The sequence below is a fragment of the Anopheles arabiensis genome, chromosome 2, assembly GCF_016920715.1.
Source record: "Anopheles arabiensis isolate DONGOLA chromosome 2, AaraD3, whole genome shotgun sequence".
NCBI lineage: Eukaryota > Metazoa > Arthropoda > Insecta > Diptera > Culicidae > Anopheles > Anopheles arabiensis.
Window position 1 is genome coordinate 62,992,606 of NC_053517.1, and position 15,807 is coordinate 63,008,412.

The window sequence follows — 15,807 nt, forward strand, 5'->3', positions numbered from 1 at the left end:
GAAAATTAATATTGTTATGGCTATGACCGTATTTTAGGCTGATTTTAGGCCGGGTAGGCTTAACTGAAGAAAAAAATAGTCGCTGGTTTGGAATCACATTGACCGATGTTCACCTTTTGGCTTTCGAGTTGGCAGAGAAAACTAAAATTGAACACCCTTCGATTTTATAAAAAAAAGAAAAAGATTACTGGAAGATGGCCAGGTTATTTTTTTAAAGGAATCTTAACCAATTATTCCGTAAACCAGATGCTATCGCCGCAGCTTCTACTATATGGAGTCTGGTCCGATGCTATTTGTAATGAAATTTTTGTTCTTGCTTGTAACTTCATTTTTTTTTTGTATATTTCAATAATGTTTTGTGTTAATTTTTCATAAAATTGGTACGAAATACTTTGTTGAACTTCAATGAAAACTACAGGCCATCAGAGTTTGTTATTTTAAAAGCTAAAACCAATGTGTCGAAATCACCACCAAGGTGTCGATTTTACCCCTTCATGGTGTCGATCTTACCCGCACTGCAGTCCTGATGCAACAACAAACACACTTTTTTATATTTATCCAAACGTTATCAAAATCATTTCAGGAGCCGTAGTTTCTCGTAAGATGGTACATAATAAATCAAAAAAAGCTTTTTCGATGTCTACTAGCAAGTTTACATTGTCAAAAGTATTGCAATTAGAGGAAAACCTTAAGGTGTCGAAACTACCCCCAGTTCCCCTATATTCAATGCCATATTACACACGATACCCTTTTACGTCAGGCGCCCATTTCAGTTTAGGGTTTCATGTCAAACAAACGTCATTGAAGAATTGGTTGGTGTCAACTCTTTCTTATCTGTTTCCATTTTCCAGGCCAGGATGTTGGTCGATCATGCACGCGGTGTTATCAACATTAACTATTCACATTTTTCTGTTAATACTGTTGGCATAGACAATGTGTTGACTAACTAGGAATTTCTGTCAAACATATTAAATAAGCGGGAAATTACAAACAAGTTTAATAAGTTGTTTAAATTTAACAAGAAGCGATATCCATCAGTTAAGGAAATTTCAATTATTTTTTTAATAATTTGATTAATTTCAACATGTAAAAATCCAAACCAAACACGGCACACGATTGACTGCGGATTAACGAAAGACGTTTTGATTAGTTTTTTTTAACTTCTTATTTTTGTCTCGTTCCATAAGTTAATTATAACATATCATACATTTTGGTGTTTTACAAAGAAAGCTTATATTAAAACAAAATAGAAAGGTATTTATTTTTTTCACAAAATATCACCACTTTTGATCGCACACTGTTTCTTCGCACAAATTTGGCTGTTTAAATTGGTTTTCGGTTACGTTCATATCACTTTCAGATAAGTTTGGATTTCGCAGTAGCTACGTAAATTTCATTAAAGCGCACTGTTTAGTATGTACAGCATTATAACAAATGAGCTTATTATTATTAGCTTATTAAGTTTTGGATATTATTTTTTTTAGTATCATCTTTTGTATGAATGGCTATTGTTGTGAGTAAAAATAATATTACACAGTTAAATTACTGAGTAACGAAAAATCTAGTGTTGAAGGTTGTAATTTGTAAAGGGTTTGAAACATGAATGATGTAAGAGGGATCTTTTTTCTTGAAATTAATTAGTGTATGAGTCGAATAAAGCAGTTTTGATATTATGGGAAAAAGTAATGTGAGCAAAATGTGACATAAAACCCATCAATGCTATAAGAATGAGTTAACATGTTTTGAGACTTGATTTTTTGTTTACTTGAATACATTGATGAACACATTCATTCTCCCTTCAAAAAATATGATAAACAAACAGGAGTATTTTAATGCAAATAGTTAGTTGTAAAGAACTTAATTCATATAAACGAGCAATATACGAACAATGAAATTTGGCCTTCTCTTCTAGATTCTCTGACAACAGGTGGTAAATGTGAACATTTCCTTCTTTTTTTCTTTAATTTTGTAATACACAAAAGAAATTGTCTTTTTGTAAGTTGGCTCTAAATGAAGCATCTTTATTTTGTTATTTGTTATTTATTGATAATACATAACCATATTCAACACTCGAAATCACACTGAGAGTTGAGTATCGTAAAGCTTTAAAATTATTTCTCAAGTTGATCACAGCAAGTTTGGCGATATCGTAGAATGCCAACAATCCTGCACGATATTAGAATGGGTGAATAATGATATTTTAATGAGTTTTGCTTCTAAACCAGAAGCGATAAAATGCGAGTTTTGCAAAAAACAGCCAACTACACCATTCCATTTATAATGTTAAATTTAGCCGGTTATTCCAGTATGTTTCATGTCTTGAGACTAAAAACCGGTTAGAACCAGCTTCGACTCCTTGCAAAAATATTTTGCAGACAATAGTGAGCCTTGAGGCCATTGGGAATCCTTGTGAGAAATATTGTTGGGATTCAAGATAACTGATTCTGTGTAGATACCGGATACCTTCTTTTGTTATGTTATGCAAATTAATGAAATGGGCTAAAAAATACACATATATATATTTTTACTGCACGTATCGGAGGCTATGAATGGTTCAATGAAACACGATTGTTTTTTTCATACTTCTGATTCAGTACAGGCTTGTTTCGATGATTCCTTTCAGCTTTAACTTGGTTTTGATGTTTTTGTCAGGTTCGAGTATTAACGTTGTTATTCACCGCGTGCAAGATGTTAATCCACATCAATCTGATACTTCATGTCTATGATCATATTTTTTATTTCTTCAGCATGATTTTCAACACGTTTCAAGCTGGATTGAGTTTCACACTTCTTTGTGTTGTGTTGAAAATCATGTGTAAAAACTTAAATTTTATTTTGAGGCAAATGCATCATTTGACAGCTGTTGAAAAACGTGTTGAATAATGATGTACACATTGGAAAGTGACTTGGAAAACCCTACAACAAATACGACACGTAGGATATCCATGTGGTACAAGATTGAAAAACAAAAATCGAACGAATACAAATATAATATTTAAAAATGTGATACTTTGGAAGCTATACAAAAAATTGATTTCCTGTTTGGATCGTGTACTCATTATGGTACGCACTGATGTCAACACATTCCTTAAAAGTAAAAATTCAAAATTCAAAATTCTTCTATTTCAAAAGGTTTTTAGCCTTTTTCTTTACCAAAAATTTGAATATTCTGGAAGGGTCGAGTAGCCAGAGATTAAACAATACGGCCTTTCCGGACCGTTACTCCTGAATAAAAAAAAAGAAACCAAAGAGGTGCATACTTCCTTTGTGACTATTAAATCAGTTGATCAAACCCTGTTTGATGAGTCGTTGCTGATCGATGAACATCAGGCTCGTATATTTGGTGGGAAAAGAAGATCACAGACGTGCTGCAGTTGTTCAAGCATTTACCTGTATTTATTTTCATTCGTTCTCTTCAAAGGGACTTGGTGTGATTTTTTTTCAAATTACACTTTTCATATATTATTTAAAGACTGAATCGCATTCTTGGGTAATTGTGTTACTTGCTTTAGCCTATAAAAACAAAATGGTTTGTCCCATACGCGGTGGTGGCGAAGACTTCTATATTAGGGATATTCATGCCTTGGGCTTTACCAGAGAAAAAAAGGAACATTAAAATGGATCAATGCGTTTGTTCGATTAAAAATGAACAAGCTCGAACAGGTTACACGGAAAATGGCTAAAAAGTCACGTTATTTCCAGCAGGAAAAAAACTGCTTTATAAAAAAGACGTTTTTAATCACAATCATTAGCCCAATTACATATATTTTCTGGATAAAAAGTTTTTTCATCTTTCCTAACTGGGGTAAAAGATAATTGTATAATTCATTTAGGCCTGCCTGAACTATGAAGCATAAATATAACCGTTTAATGAGCAAATGTATAGCCGAAAAGGTATGAAATCAAACAATGCAATAAGTAAAAGAAAACAAGGTGTTCGATTCTATGTTTTTCTGAAGGTGCAAAGGTGCATAATCTATACTTTTTTCTTCCTTTTAATCTTTCTCTTTGATTGCTGAATGCAGTTCGTTACACAGGATTTGCGAAGGTCTGAAGAGCGTGCCGGATATATTCTGTACCTAAAAGGGACAAAATTGGATCAAAATCCTCAAACAAACGAATGCAATTTACAATTCATTGTAGTTTCTGGTGCCTTTCCTTAGTCATCATTCATCATCCCTTTGATCTCCTTTTAATTTCTGCTTTGTTGCTTTCCTTGAAGCAACGTCCAGGCAAGTAAAATGTTTTTATTTATATCTATGCAGCTGTGGATAACGTCAGTTTCACGTATGTTAGACAACAGATTTTCCATTTGCCATGAGGTTTAGTTACAGGATACAAAAATGTCAGGCTCAACACGGTAGAATGGTTACATGTACTTCGCTACAATAAAACATTCAAGTTTAACAGATGTTTTTAAAAATTAACATCTTTACACATAAAATAGAATCATATGAGTGTCGCTTATCAGTTGTCTCTGTTCCACTATAAAATGATTACCAAACTGTTATTTTAAAAATAGAACGATGAAAAGCGAAAGTAACCTGAAGAAAAAAAAAACTTCGTGTTAGTATATAAAAGTAAAGCAAATTTATAAAAAAAAGTTATGCAACAGATAAACTATCAAATTTCGAAACATACTCTTAAAAACCCATCTCAAGGCTCAAAACTGCGTGTAGGAAAACATTTATTGACTCTAAAGAAGACCCTACACAAGTCCCTCTTGAGTAAACCTTTAACATTTTTTTAAAGCGCGTAAAAGCGGGTCCACAAATACTAATAAAAGCTTACGCTTACGTTTACGTATTGAAAATACCTACAGACGTTGCGAACTGTACAAGCGGACCCTTTTGCTATGTTTGAGAATTAATCATTGCTACAGCATTGTTTGCACGTTTTAATGTCCTGTTACTGCTCTAAGTCAACTTACGTGGTTTGCATCAAACACGATAAAATTCATAAATTCCCTTACAATCACCCGTGGCATTTGTTCTGACTGCCGCTGTGTGTTCATGTTACATTTGTTCAAGCACTGATTCTTTGGTTATTTTGCTGCTAAAACGCTGCATTGAATTGAATTTGGATGAATTGCTGCTAAAAAAATTCTTCTAACAGCTCATTCGTAAGAAGCTTTTGCCATTTCTAGAATATCTTTATATTATATAATACTTATTCAAATCGCACACATATTCCTCAGACTCGCTCAGATCTTCGGACCCAGATATGTGCAATGCTTCGCCTAAATTTTATAAAGGATAAGAAGGAAGATCCGGATGGACCACTAAATGCTTCATCAGTTTGGGGTTTGGTAATGTTATGATCATGTAAAACGAGTGCAGATGACGTCTGAATCATATAGAATAATTTTAGCATCTGATGTAGTTCACTCTTTTCTGAAATGATTGTTGATGTGTCTTATGTGAAGAACACTCTTCAGTCACGGGGATTTTTAAGTTATTTTACGGTCACCTTCTATTTCAACTAATGCTTGTTAACTAATGCGCGAAGCTTTGGTTATTTGTCTCCATAAATTTATCAAACCATTCACAATTACCGAACAAAGTAGTAATTTACGAAATTATTATAGAAAACTTTTTTTTAAATGTATGCAGAGGACAACGTATATCACACAAGAAACAACTCTGCAAGATATAATAGACCATGTTGTCGACAGTGGCTCTCACGACGAACCAATAAATGCGTAAGAGATAGACTGTGTGGCATTTAATCAAATTATCAATCAATAAAATGCGATTGAAACAATTTAGATGCAACAGTGAAGACAACAATTCTGCTGGGCGGTAGTTTAAATTGTGCATCACAGGTTGAGCTAGAACGCGTGCTTAATTTGAGTGTACTTTCGGAACGCATTATATATGCTAAACCTAATTCAGGAACTGAATCAGTGTTAAACGCTAGTAGTATTGTAAAATATAATAAATATAAATATTAATTAATTTTCGTTTGAAAGGTTTCGTTACGTTACTTCTTTTCGGGTTTTGTAACGATTCCACGTATAGTAAGATGAATCTAGAAGCAAAGTTGAGATATGACGATCAAGAGTAAGCCTTGAGTTACTTAATCGACTGCAACATCTCGCATTGAATGTTGGATATTATTTCAATGTCGAATCTATGAATTACTATGCAGAAATCTTTTGTAGCACAGTACGGGTAGAGCAAATCATTGTGCTGCTTGGATCGGCTATCAATTTTGTGTTCTAGACGTTGGTTTTGTTGCTGAATAAACATGACAATATAGCTCGGTACGCTAAATACATTAACAGACCACTGGATGAACACTTGCCTGATAATGAATTGGAGGTGTTTGGTAAACAAGGACGATATTTAAGTGCAGCAGCCCTTTCACATGAATAATACGGGAAACAAAACTGTTTGGATCTATTTGTGACGGTAGTGATTTTTTATGTTAGGAATTTATCTAAATGAATTGATTTTTGGCGACATACTAATATTTCAAACACAAAGTGCATGCGTCAGAGTCAATTCTTGTCAATTTAATGTTTTTTTATTTGCCCAGCATGGTGTAGTATCTATGCTCGACATTAAAGTTTAGAGCTATTAAAAAAATAATCTTCTATAGAAAATAAATTAATGATCAATAATTCACTACTGAAAAGCGAATCTTTAAAAGCAATTTGTAAAATGTATGTTGTAATGTAAGATTATGAAAGCTTAAAATTTTAAGATAGCAATTTTTACACACTCAATTAAAAAATAATAAAAACCATTACAACACCCTCTTACAAATATATTTGCTTTAACACAGTGTCTATTTTGTTTTGCTTTCATCTCCTAACGTTGGCCTCTTTGTAATTATTGAGCTGCTGCTATTTACCGATTGCTGGCGCATGGTAATGTCGCGACTTAAAGCATAAGACTTTATTATTTAAATTTATGCGGCACACATACTGGTAGAAGGTAGCTGGCCGGCCAAGCGTGCGAATTGTAGGTTTTCATAAATAACGTGCAAAGGGGAAGATAAGTCCTTGATGTACATAACGCATACATACATGTGTAATGTTTTTACATTAGTCGCTGTTGGTCTTTTAAAGGGAAAATAATTATTTCATTTTAATACGAATAATCTTTTTTTATAACTGTAAGGTCTTGCGGTAAGTTTCGGTAACCGATACGTCACAGTATAATGCACTGATGGATGCAACATATGTGCATATCCATTTGATGCGTTAGTCTTTTTTACGAAGGCTTTCATTGGATCGCGCCTGATTTGCGATAAGATCTTCTTTCCGTGTCGGTATACAAGGGACATCCAGATGTAGGTTCTTTCTGTCAATGTATTCCATACCTTCTTTGTGCGGTATTGTTATATTAACTTAGTGATAGTCAAGAGCAGTTGATGTTGATCACAACATAATAATTCATTTATTATATGAATTGCAATATATATTATTCATATGTTACGTCGTTGTATTGTTAACCCGAACGTATTAAAACAAGCAATTCATGAACTCTTTAATTTTTAAAGTATTTTAACAGCGCATGATAGCTTTAAGTAATTTTGTTCATGAAAACAGCTCATTTTTATATCTTGATATAAATTTTATAATCTGTAAATGAATTTTTCAAACCTCATGCTAAGTAAACCATGAAACTTTAACATTGAACAATTATTTCCACAAAGAAAACAGTTTCCACGAATATACATTTTACCGGCATCCAGAGCGGCGTTCCGCTGTAGTTAAAAAAAAATTGAATGTTCTGAGATATTTATTCAATCCTACAGTTCCATATACAGAATAGCACCGATGAAAAAACAAGTAAAGTGATTATCAGGTTGAAAACAACTGTAGGTCATTAGTTATTTTGGATCTTTTTTAACAAGGTTTTTGTACATAAAAATTGTTGAAAATTTAGCTAAAGACAAAATAATTCTACAAATGATTAATCGAATAATGTATAGCTAAATGCTCATATAGGCCACACATTTTATTAAATTATGTAAAATTAACGTTTTATATGCTTAATCCGTGGAAATTTAATAATCAGCAGGACGGTTGCTTCCCGGATTATTGATGCTCTACTGCACTATGAGGCGGCCTCGAACAAACTGCGGTCATAAGTCATTTTTGTACTACAGGTGTCCCCCGAGTTACGACAGTATTTGGGACCGAAAAAATGTTCCAAAGCAAGGCGTAAGTCGAAAAAGTCGTATGTCGAATATCTATTAATATAAAGTTTATAACCGAAGTTGAAGAGTTGGAATTTATGATATCGTGTATTTTATTTACAATAATGTTCGATAATGTAATAAATATATTCCAAAAACCGTACACAATAGAGATATTCAAGATCGGTAAGATGTTTTGGAATCTTTGGACATGTGTGTATAACTATATCAGCCCAGAAATACATTAATTTCTTGTCAATGACAACTTTTAACTGTCAAAATTAAATTCGTGGTATCTGCGAATCGTCGTAACTCGGGGCACGCCTGTATTTGCGGTATATATCACACCGATCCTTGTTTAAAATGGTAACTTTACTCAGGCCCTAGATAAGTTCTATATATTGGTTGCCAAAGTCTTTATAACTAGTGAAAACCCCTGTAGCCATATGCTGCACATTGTCATAAATACATATTTCAATCGGTGAATAAAATAATCAACTTTGTTTTACGTTTGAAAACCATTAGGTAACTCTCCACGGAACGATTGTTTGATGGCGAATCTTCCCCCCTCCACTGTCAAAAAAAGTTTCGCGAACCGTTTTGCGTTTCCATGATACGATTCGAAAATAACGATTTTATTAACGTATACACATAAACACTTTTTTAACGTAAGGAAATCGCTAAAAACATTTAACACTGCTTCTAGAAGACCAATTTTTGTTCCGCGACAAATTTTCTGCGAGCTCTTTATTCTAAAACAACTTCTCAGTTTTAGAACAAAATCAGAGGCAACCGTGATTGTCGCGAATTTGTGAATTTTTCAACAGAAAGGCAACGCTTGCGTTTCGCGACATTACAATCGAAGTAAGCCTCGACCGAAGTAAGTAATACATTCGTCCTAAAACAAGGACGGTTTGATAGATAGAAAGTGTCGCGGAAGATTTTTTTGAGTCGTCTAGAAGCAGTGTAAAAGAGTGTTTTTAAAGTGCAGGGATTCCAAAAATAAGTTTAAATAACAAAATACACACTTTTCTTCGCACTTGTCAAAAGAGTACAAGCAATGATTCGTGCCATCCAGTCTGGGGTGGATGGCAAAAATTGCACGAATAAGATTCGCCGAACTCTTCTCGATTTTCCGTTGCCATGGGAAACGGTGATTTTGACAAGAGTTTTCAAGCAGAAATTGTTTCGTTGAAACGCGGCTATTGTGCTGTTTTGATTAATTAAACGTTTTGAATTACCAAAACTAAATTTAAAACATTAATGATCTCAGTAGTTGAAATATCAACAAGTACAATCTGAACTAACTGGTTGAACTTTAATTCCTCCCAACTATTGAATATGTGCTTTTTGTTGGCACGTTTTTCCGTACAATTTTTTTTTTTTATATTTTTCTCGGCAAGCCATGAGATTTTTGAAAAAATTTAAAAAAAAAACGGTTTTTTCATACAAACGCATGCTTTGTTCGCGTTGTTCAATTAAAAACTGTCAGCCAACTATCGAGCGTTCAACTAAAAAGCATGCCAACTAAAAAGCGTTCAACTATTGAATTCTTACTGTATCATCAAATTTACATGAGCTCAGTGCCCTGCCTTAAAGAATTCGTTTTTTTAAGAACAAAAAAAAATTAAAAAAATAAAAAAATAAAAAAAAATATATATATATATATTTATTTATTTATTTATTGTGATTGTTTTTGTCCAGTATTGTCAATTGATTTACTCCTGCTTTCACTTTTCTTTGAACCTTTAACCGTTTGCTATGGATCGCAGTCAACTACGTCTGAATCGTTTTCAGCTACAATTGGATCGTGTTCTGCTACGTTTGAATTTTGCAGTAATTTTGCAGTTATTCAGTGACCGCGAGGCGCATTTGCATCGCAAGGAAAGAATCAAGGAATTAATGCATTCAATTGTGAAGTTTATAGTAATTTTATTATGAAAAGGTTACACCTTTTTCACTTTCCTTTGAATCTTTACCCGGTTGCTATGGATCGCAGTCAACTACGTCTGAATCATTTTCAACTTCGCCTCAATCGTTTTCAGCATAGTTTGGGTCGTTTTCAGCTACTTTTGGATTTTGCATACAAAAGTCTTCTTCTTCTAGTTGGCGTAACGTCCTGCGCGGACATGCCCGGCCTATACATGCTTTCGAGACTTAGGGCGTTACGCCAAATAGAAGAATAAATACCCTCAAATTGAAAATTTCTTGTAAGAAACTTTTCATAATTGAGAAAATAAAATTTTAAATAAAAATCAGCACGGTATATCAACAAAGAGGACGCGTTACAGGGTTTTCAGTTTTTTGTGCTAATTTTCATTTTTTTTAGTTTTTGGGTGTATCCCAAAACTTTTTATTAGAATTGTATTAAGATCCAATTGAATGATAAAAATAAATTGTAGGAACGACAAACCAATGAAGGGTTTTCCAAGTCAGTTTCGAATGTAAACAACGACACCGGATCTCATCCCCCGTTGACAAATGATGTGTTGACTAAAAGTTAATAACTAAAAGTTATTATACTGAAAACGAAACATCAGAGTGACGTGCAGTTACTTTTTGCACGCGGTACATATCAATGTTTACATTCGAAACTGACTTGGAAAACCCTGTAAATCGTGCAAAACCGTGCAAATCTTCAAAGATGACTACACTAGGCACTGTCCTTATTCATGATGATGACTTTTACAATAGGCAATAATTCGTTGCGAAATATTTCTGCTGCTATGATATTTTCGAATGTCAAAATTAAGCGTAAGGTTGAGCTTATCGGGTAGGGTTAATTTATTTGTAACTGCATAATGCATGTTCAATTCGATGTGATGAACCATATGTAAGCGAAATTTATATGTCAGGTGTTGAAGGGCACAACTACTGGAGGGACCCAGCAAAAAACAAAGCGGCTTGTCCTTCAGCCCGGCTTTTTTATTCTTAACAACGACGCAAAGAAGACAAGAAACTTTTTCGTTGGTTTCTGTTTAGTTAGGATATTCGCATGACTTGACAGCCATGTGATGGCGAGTCATAAAAAAACGAACGTGAACAGGATGTAAAAGAATTAAGAAAGAAAGGAGAACGCGTAAAACATACACGAATAATCGTTGATGCACCTGTCACCTGTCCGAAAACGCAAATGTTGCTTATAGAATGAACTAATCAATATATATATATATAGATATATATATATATATATATATATATATATATATATATATATATATATCTATATGTGTATATATATATATATATATATATATATATATATCTATATGTGTATATATATATATATATATATATATATATATATATATATATATATATATATATATATATATATATATATTGATTAGTTCATTCTATAAGCAACATTTCCGTTTTCGGACAGGTGACAGGTGCATCAACGATTATTCTATCAACGATTATATATATATATATATATATATATATATATATATATATATATATATATATATATATATATATATATATATATATATATATATATATATGTATATAAATGATACAGATAGGAAAAGGTACGGGTATGATCCGGATATACAGCAAGGATCCGGGTATGATCAAGGATAACAGAAAAAGCAGAACGGAAAGAGGAAAGAAAGAGATAAAAGTCAAACAAGTCATAACTTATATTTAAACGAAGCAAACAGTTTACCAAATGACCATTGCCGGTGCTCTTTAACGACGTTGTTCAGGAGTTTCTAAATTTAGTACCTGACAACGTTCCAGATTACTCGGAATTGTAACGGTAGTGTACCCAAAAGAGCAAAAATGTTATACGCATTAAAATTGTTGGACGCGTTCCACTTCGGAGATCCACACTGCCTGAGATGGACACCAAACTATATATGCATATTCAAGGATATGACGAACCAGAGTACAATGGAGAGACTCAAGAAACGTCCCGTAGACATTCTGCGTATGAGACGAATGGTCTTCATTGCACGATCAATGAACGTACTCGTACTGAGTTGAACCTAAGTTGATTGTCTAACACAGTGGTCTTCAACTTGTGGTCAGCGGACCATTTGTGGTCCGTGGCGTTAACAGGTCCGCGGTCCGCGAAATAATTGATTTTGTTATAGAAAAGCTTATTACAGTACGTATCGCGCATCTACACATTTTTCTGCACAGTCAATAGTACATGTTCAACAGGCATCTCTAGAATAAGATTTGAACACATTTTTGATCAAAACTTTGATCAAAAACATCAAACCTACAAAATATTTGTCCTTAATGGATGTTGGCCGCGCCAAATGTATTTTCAAAGCCAAGTCTGCGATCCTAAAAAGGTTGGTAAAAAAGGTAAAAAAATAATAATTGAATGTCAATGGATTACGAGAGCATGTAAACGAACTCGCAGAACATTTATCAGGACATAGTTCTAAAAAGTTACAATTACATCATGTACGGAAAGCACTAAGAAAATTCTTAAGAAAAATACAGTCAGTCATATTGGTGACAGGAAGAAAAATCTTTATATCAATAGCTGTGGCATACAAGAGGTGTACTTCAGGGGGCTGAGCACGCTACCTTGAGGTACTGCAGACGAGCAAACAAAACCATTAGATAAACAAGATTCTAATTTGACATGATAATAGCGAACCTGACGATTTGACCTGATAACAGCGTAACGTCCTATCTTGACAGTCCGAACGAATCTGACCTGCCACGGTCGGAGTTGGTTTTATTTATACTCAAAAGATGTAATGGATTTCGTACATTTGGTTTTGGAATGTGTTTTTGTCTCCATTAAAGTTTATTGATATGAGGTACAATTTGAGCGTTGTATCGCAGTGAGGTGTCTGTCATTATGTGCCTATGCTGCGATTTAAGTGTTTTTACGATGGTTTTAGAAAGTTTAAACTGTTCCAGCCAAAGAACGGGTGCGTTCGACGATCTTTGCATACACTGCGTATCTTTAGCGATAAGTTGCTATACGTTCTCTGTTTGCCTACGTTGCTGCAGTAGCGCTTGAATTGGTTATGCTGCACGTTTCAGTTGTTTTCGATAAGTATGTATCAATTTTATTTTCTATGAACGGTATGGTCTGGGTATGTTACTATGGTGTAGATTAATTTGCTGATGTGTTATAAAGAATGTGTTGCAATAGTGTGATTTGGCTTTCCGAAGTGTGCTACAATGTGTCTATAGTTGATAGTGTGGTTTATAATAAGTTCTGTATTTTAGATATGCTACACTGCCTTGAAATGAGTATATACTGCCTCTACTTGGCTGTCACTATAAAGATGGTCCAATGTGGAAGAGACAATCTGCATTAAATTGGTCGTGGTTGATCGCCCGGGCATGAAACCGTGCTGAATGATGCTAACCCAAGTGTTGCGACGATCGCTTAGCCAAGCTAATTTTTAAAATATTTACAAGATTTTTAAAAGAAAAGGCGCGAGTAGAACTTTTTAATAGCGATAATTGCTTTTATTTTTCTGCACTTTTTTAAAAACGTTTCCTTTTTGCACCGTTTTTCCTTTGCTACTGTCCGTGTTTCCGTTCAAGGGCGCTTCTTATGCCTTTGACCTCAGTCGACCCTTTCTTTGACCGATTTTAACCTAATTTCTGATTTGTCCCTTTTCGGGGATATCTGGTTGTACTCTTCTGTCGTTTTCGTCAGTTGTCCCTTTCTCCTGCTTAGATAGCGCCATCTGTTGTTTGATAGCAGAGTTTCGCCCGATCTTGAACTGATCTCAAAACGTCACTTGATATATCATAACATATCGACTGTCAGCTGTGGCCTCGTGGTGTTTATGTTAAAACCAAGACTTTGCATAGAATTTTAAAAACCCCCCCACCGATTCGAGTACCTTGCTGCATGCGCTTTAAAGTGAAAATCCTCGATAGTTGTTAATAAAAGACCTATTACCCTTTTTATATAAAGGAAGTAGCCATGCCCTTTTCCATATTAGGGAAAACACCGGTGCTTAAGGATTGATTAAATGATAGGGTTAATGGTGCACTTATCGAGGATTTGCAATTCATCAGCACTGAAGCGAGAATACTGTCGGAGCCCGGACTACTACTAAGATTTTACTAAGATTTTATGTTAAATATAGCAGATTTAAATAGCTCAATCGTTACTGAGATAGAGTTTAAACTCATAGAATTATCTGGAACGTAGGCTAGTGCCTCTTGAAGAACGGTAATGAGTTGTAGAACAAAAACTGATGAAAAGTGTTGGGCTGAAAGCTTTCAAGTGTCATATGATTTGGAAGTCAGTGACTGTACAAACGATCATTAACATAACGAAACAGAGTTGCAACCGCCTGACTAAAGACATTAGCCGGCATCGCGAATAAATGAACACATTTTAACAGTCGTTTAAAGTTCATTTTGGTTTAACTGAGCTCATTTGTTGTTCATTCGTGTTCAAATTAACGATCGTCAAAACAGTTAACGACTGCTCGATATCGCATATAGGCAAACACGGGGAAAAAATTCGAGCAGTATAATTAAACGACTGTTAATTTGTATCGCATACGCTCTTGACAGTCGTTTGTTTAACGGCGGCATAGGGCCAGTCGTTAAAATTAACAAATGAACTCAATGCGTTCGCGATGCCGAATTCTAGCAATTTTTAACGACTCTGGTTAATTTTTAACGACTGTTAATTTTAAACCAATTCTTTCGCGATACCAGCTATTATCTAAAACGGTTATACAAACGATAAGCCGTGGCATCGTATTCATACGATCTTTTGTTAACACTAGATTTAAGGCCTTATTAGACGGAGGAAAATACTGTCATTTCTCGATGTGCATTTATCTGTCAAACTAAGACTTTGGCATAAGGCAAAAAAATTGTTTTGTCACCTTCACATTAATTATTAAAGTTACTGTTTTTTGGCTTTATTTAAAGAATCATTCTTTGCTTCCCATTTTTGTTGTTTTTATTCATCATTATCAAGAAATTCAATAGGCTCTACCGACAATGAAAGTAGAAATCTACTCTGGAGCAAATCGGAATTGAGCATGCCGAATTCCGATTTTCCGACTGGCATCTCAAACTCTATTTGAAGGATAGATTCCAAAATCGAATCACAGTATTTTTCTCCGTCTAATAAAGCCTTTACGGACGTCTCTTGTATTCCTATATCTACAGACATCCGTCAATTTGACGGGCGGATAAAAATACGTAATTAGCTTGGTTAAAATCATGAAACCCCTATTTTATTAAAATAATGAATCGTTTAACATGTGTTGGTTTCCTTAAAAAAATGATAATTTATTGTAATAGGTAGTCGAATTGTTTCACCGAACACATGAACTGAACAAGAGCTGAAGGCGGAAGTTGGGCATTATAATCATAATCAGTTCGAATAATTTGATACCATGGTCGTGTCAGAGGTCAAATTTGCCGGATTTTACAATCTGAAAATCTATGAAAGTTGTGAAAATAATTCTTATGCTAAAAGCTCATAGTATGTTATGATAAGTTTACGAGAAGTAAAATTCAAGACTAAAAAAAAACGTATTTTTAGTATCTAACTTCATAGTTAAAATTCCATCAAATTGACGGGTTCCGTAAACCTAGTGTTAAGCACTATTCGACTCGAGAAATATTTGCACAGATAACGATTTTAACAAAAAAAAAAAATGTTGTGACCTTCATGCGCTTCAAGCAGCA

The 15,807-nt window shown here is 34.1% G+C and overlaps 1 protein-coding gene across 3 annotated transcripts in view; it reads left to right on the forward strand.

Moving 5' to 3' along the window:
* The window catches only part of LOC120897332, a 101,848-nt gene that overhangs the window by 8,632 nt on the left and 77,409 nt on the right, over positions 1 to 15,807 (forward strand). The window lies entirely within an intron of this gene.